Source organism: Callithrix jacchus, chromosome 16, assembly GCF_049354715.1.
Source record: "Callithrix jacchus isolate 240 chromosome 16, calJac240_pri, whole genome shotgun sequence".
NCBI lineage: Eukaryota > Metazoa > Chordata > Mammalia > Primates > Cebidae > Callithrix > Callithrix jacchus.
Genome location: NC_133517.1, coordinates 43,641,385 through 43,647,384, shown reverse-complemented (window position 1 = coordinate 43,647,384; position 6,000 = coordinate 43,641,385).

Here is a 6,000-nt window from a genome sequence, read left to right as displayed (position 1 = left end):
CTCTCTGTACTAAGAGAAGCATATTAGGGTCATTAGTGTGTCACAGTGGCCCCTGGATATCCTTTGTTTATCCATCCAGATCCCCTCACTTTCCACCCTTTCCCACCCTGGTTTGTGCCTTGAAAGTTTAATTTATATAGGTTATATTAATGGATTTTCTTGCCCTCTGGCTCTTTATTAGTTCAGCCTCTGGAGAACAGGGAGAAAGTAAGGTTTGAACATTTATTCATCCAAATGTTGAATACAAGATCACAGCATACTGACTGATTCCCCTAAGGACATGGCATGTCTTTGGCCAGGCAGCCCTCTTTACAAAGTTATCTCACAGTTAACTACTTTCTCTCCTTAGTGTAGCCCGAAGCTCAGAGGGTTAAGAGCTTCCTGTGGTTACTGCATTATGCCTTATAGATTCCCTCCACCTACCATAAACCTGTATCAATAGTCATTAATAAAACGATCCTCTCTAATATAAAACTCTCTTGAAAATAACCATTTTGAGCATACATCAGGCAGGATCTGATACAGTAGAAGAAATGAAAAAAAACACTATGTGTACTTTTTGTCATTAAAATCTAGACTTTAGCACAGTGCCTAATATATAAGAAAAATCAAAATATTTGCTTTCTGTTAAAAGTCACACCTGTAACTGGTATCTGCTTTGGTTTAAGTGAAATCCTTATAAGTTCAAATGACAGAGAGTGGCTGTTTAAAGTAAGTCCATTAAGAACATGACATTATTATAACCATTATGCAAATAACATAAAATGGATATGTTATAAATATACATTTCAAAAGATTCCAAATAACACATTTAAACATCTTAACATTATAATTGAATCACAGTATGCATATTGAAGGAAGCCAAATATTTTATTCCAAAATATATTTCTTTGCCATATTTCGAGATGACTGTGACAGGGCCAGCAAACACAAAGCTATGTTTTGTGGGAGAAATTTGCATCTGAAGAGAATGCACATTAATGCAGCCAGGAATTTCCTTGTCCCGATCTAGGAGAGAGAGTAACTGAGAGACTGACACCTTTGAATCTTTCTTGTGTGGATCCAATAACCCTCTTTTGGGGTCTAGATTGGAACACTGTTCCAGTAACACAGGTACCCTTCTGGGCCCTTTGCCCCCACTGTTTTCTTACTCTGCATTTGGAGATCACCACAAGCAGGATCTGAGCTCCAAAACTTGTATCTTCCTTGAATTTATTTGAGCAATTTTTGATAAAGATTAGGTTCCATAGTAAAACTTGGTCCAACAGAAACTATACTGGACCTCTTAAAAAGCCTCAGGTAGATAAAGTTTTAGGGACATCAGAAATTTCATCTTTTTAGGGGTAGAAGGTAGCTAGTTACATGAATAACAAGCGGACTAGCAATAGAAAGGGAAAAGAAAGAGATGCAACATAAGAGGATCAAACTCATTTTATGTTTACCAAGCTTTAGCTTGGTTGGAGTTGGCCCTGGAATAGCTATCCATCATTCTGGAGGGTGTGGTACCCTTTTGACCAGGTGTGATGAGTCCATCCTCTGCCTGCTATTTGTACTGTGGTCTCCATGGTTAGAAGCACTAGGTAGGGTCCTTCTCAAGCTGGTTCAAGTTTTCTCCAACTTTTGACCAGGATGTGGTCCCCAGGTTGATGTTGATGTACTGGAAACTCTAGGGGTGGTGCCTGTGCTAAAAGACCTTCAGTTCTGAGGGAAGAGAAACTAGAAGATAGACCAAATATATAGTTTTTAAGAATCTGATCTTTTTTTTTTTATGTAGGAATGTTAGTAGTGGAGTGTAAAGAAGGCATCTTATACAGCATTTTATAAGGGGAAAAGCCAACATCTTTTTGAGGGGCAGTCTTGACCCTTAACAAGGTAATGGGGAGGCATTTAGTCTCTATAGTAATTGAGACTCTAAAACTAATTTGGTTAGGTGACTTTAAGAGTTTGTTTATTAGTTTTTTTCTTTTTTTGCATATTAGGCAACTATCTGTAAATTGTTTTGCCAGAGTACACTTTTATACATCCATAGAATCTGAGAACTATATTACACACAGCTATGGGCATAGGCTGCTGAGCAGGGAGTTGGTGGAGGTGCTGCTGGCCAGGCTCAGGCTGCTTCAAGGTTGGCTCTCATCCATCAAGGGTCAGCTCTGGGGTCCTAATGACAGTGGGGCAAGATTAAATAACACCCGAACATAAATTTTCTCAGCAAGACAAATTTAATTCTATAGAAGGGTGTGGCACACTGATGTAGTAATGGTGAGAGCACATTGGACTGAGGAGAGAAGGGGTTTTTAATTCCTAACGCCATTGGCCTTAGCTGCTGTGTCGGTTCCCCATTGATTGGAGTCTGATGACACAATCTATGCTAAATGCAATTAGCCAATTAGTAGAGTGCAGGGTGTGGTTTATATCAGTAGGAAGAACAGTTTTGGAAGGGAAAGCTGTTACAACAGGGATGGGGTGATTTCTTGGTGGGCATGCCTGAGCACAGCAGGGCAACAGGGTCTGATAGATTGGCAGGTAAGATTACTTTAGACAAAGAATAGGGAAGTATGACTTCAGGACATACATTACAAGGAAGTAAAGACCTCTTGGAGAATAACACCTTGTTTCTAACAAAGTGAAACTCTTTGAGGACAAATAATTAAACTACTTGTTTTTAACAATGATCTTCTTGACTTGGTCTCCTAAAGTGCTGGAATTATATGTGTGAGCTACCATGTTCAGTTACAACCTGAGAATTTTAACCTAAACAGTAATTCATCTATGGGCCCTCCAGAAAACAAGGGATCCACCTCAAAAACAATGGTAACTGCTTTTGATTGGCATGCAGAGGACTAAATTAATTTAAAATTATACTTTAAAAGACTCCTCACAAAAGATTAATGAAAAGTTTATGCAACTAATGGATAAAAAAACAAAAGAAAAAAAATTGCACACTGACTGACTTAACTCTGACTGCACCTTTTCTCCTCTGCCTAGTTGCTGAAAATGTGCTAACCTTTTCCATCAGCTATCATTCCACTGCAAAATGAAAAAGAAAGCAAGACCAGTGTCTTATTAAGTTCACCCTCAGATCAAGCAGTCCTGTCTTTTGTAACTGTTTTTATGCCTTGGTCAACATCTGAGCTCAAAGCAATAGTGAGTTTTCCCTGTATGAAAGGCAAGCTCCTAGAAATTTGTCAAGGAACTTAAAATTCTCATTGCATCATATGATCCACAACTCACTGATATTTACCCATTTATTCCTGTGACACTGGGGATGCAGGACAGGCAAGCCCCCAAATTAGAACTTAGCCTAGGTGGGTTCTTTGCTTTGCCCAGGAAAGAATTCAAGAGTGGGCCAGTTGTGTTTGTTGAAGCTGCAGTGTCGAGCAGAATTACTGCTCCTTGTGAAGCAGGGCTACTCCATAGGCATTATGGCCAGAATAACAACTTAGAGACAATTCCACACTTATATTTATACTCACTTTAAATTAGATGAAAATTAAAGGACAATTTATGCTTATATTTCTAGGGAAAGAGTGGTAATGTGACCGAATTCTGGGGAGCGGGGGAGACTCAGCTCCCCCTAGAGGATATTCTTCCAGGTTCTTGGTCTCTCACTCACCAAAGAAAGGGAGAAGGGACCACGCCGGGTGTGGTGAGCCATTAAGTAAATATTGGACCCCAAGCGTTTTGCAGAAAGTGATTTATTTAGGCAGAGAGAAAGAAAAAGATGAAAGAAATAGAAAAAAGAAAGAGCAGCTTCCACAATATTGTGGAAGGGGATCCAGACATGGAGTCCACCCAGTTATTGGGGACAGGGACTTTTAACCTGGGAGAAATTCCCACCCCCTTTAAGTTTTTAGGCCTATGAAAGGAGTTCCTTGAAACTTCCACTGGAGTGATTGATCTTTGATTCTTTTATGCACGCTGTGCACCAAAGTTTAAACAAAGACCTCTAGTCCTCAGATGGAGAGGAGTGGGGAAGTCCTTGCCTTTGAAACTACACCCCCTCATGGATCCAGGAAGACAATACATTCTCTCAGTAACTTACAAGTTGTCAGGTTGTTGACATGGAAGAGGGCAATAGCTTCTGGGCGTTGCCATAACAGTGGTAAATTGACATGACACACATGGGCATGTGTGGGCATGTCTTAAGGAAAGTTGCTCCTGCCATGGCCCTGTTTCAGCTAGTCCTCAATTTGGTCCAGTGTCCAAGCTCCACCCCCAGAGGCGAGTCCCTCCTTAGACCTCACCGGGGGTTGGTAAAGCCCATACATGGATGTCTAAAGCCAAATAGGAGATGTCTGAGAAAGGCATCAAGTAACTAAACATTTGATCTTCCTGGGATAGAGCATAAAGGGCTGAAAGAATTGCAAATAACCTTTTAGAATCCTTCCCAAAGTGTTTTCTCAAAATAACTGGTCTATTGTTTAATCTTTTAAACAGAAAAAGGATTAACCAGTCTTTGAGCACAAGGCAAGATTATAAGTATCCACAATTAGTCTAGGCATGGAAAACACTTGTCCTCTTCTTCAGGAGTCTCCACTCTATGCTTAGGAATTTAGTTGTAAAGTACAAGCTGACTTGAGAACTCAAAATCTAGCTGAATTCATATTCAAGATATGCCTTTCTGACAAGAGGACTAGTTTCCTCTGGCTATTTTGAAACACTTTTGTAAGTGAAATTTACATCTATAAAGGAAATCTCAGTCTGTAAGTGTGTCTTCCTCTCTGCACCAGTTAGAAAAGGTGGACTAACTCACTAGAGAATGGAGAGGTGTTTACTCAAATCTACATCACAAACTTTACCTGTGTTTAACCCATTTATGCCTGAGGTTGCAATTTTTAAAATGTTTGCAATCAGATCTTGGTGATGACCTTAAGAGCTAGGATATGAATAACTCCCACATGCTTAGCATTCCAATAATAGAACACTAGTTAAGGTGCTTTTCTGGCCATCTTGCATTAATTAAGAATTTACCTATTTCCTTCTTTCTTTTCTTTCAGCAAATGGTAGTATTTAGGCCTGAAGTCTAATCTCAGTGCCTTTGAAATATAAATTTTTCACCCTTTCTACTGAAGTATATTGTACCCGTTCCTTTAAAAATACGAATTTATGGGAGAATACTCATCAGAAAAAAAGAAGAAAAAACTATTTGGAAATTGGACAAAACATATTTGTCAACATTCTACATTCATATGTCTATTAAGCTAATTAAATTAAGATTCTCCCATCAATCAAATCTCCAGAAAGTTAGAAGGAAGGATGTCAGAAATGCAACAATTCTCACTCAAAATTGCACCTTAGAATTTTCCATACTCTTAAAAAGAAATAATAGATTTCTGCTCTGGCTGAGATAGACTGATAGGAACTGAATATAAGCTCCTACTTGAAACAATCAAAACACAAAATGTAGATGTTCCTCAATTTATAATGGGATTATGTTCTAATAAAACCATAATAGTTTCAAAATATCTTGTCAAAAATGTATTTAATGTACCTATCCCACCAAACATCATAGTTTAGCCTAGCCTACCTCAAACGCTCAGAACACTTGGCCTACAACTGGGCAAAAATCATCTTGCAACACAGTACACCATAGAGTGTTGGTTGCTTATGGCTGTGATTGTGTGGCTGACTGGGAGTTGTGGGCCAGTGACGTTGCTCAAAATAGTGAGAGAGTATCTTACCTCATATCATTAGCCTGAGGAAGGATTAACATTTAAGATTTGAAATATGGACTTACTGAATGAGTGTCACTACAGCACTACTGTAAAGTCAAAAAATTGGAAATTGAACACTCATAAATTGGGGACTGCCTGTATATAAAACAGTGGTTTTCAAGACATTGGATTTAAGTCAATGAAAGTCAGTGATTTCTGAAACAAGGAAAGAAAATGAGGAAACCCTTATGATTGCCACAACTAACTGTCTTGAGAGTTTCTAGACCATGAAGCTGGGAGGCAAAACTAGGTTGGGCTTGGCAGACTCCCTGAGTTGAGGAAACAG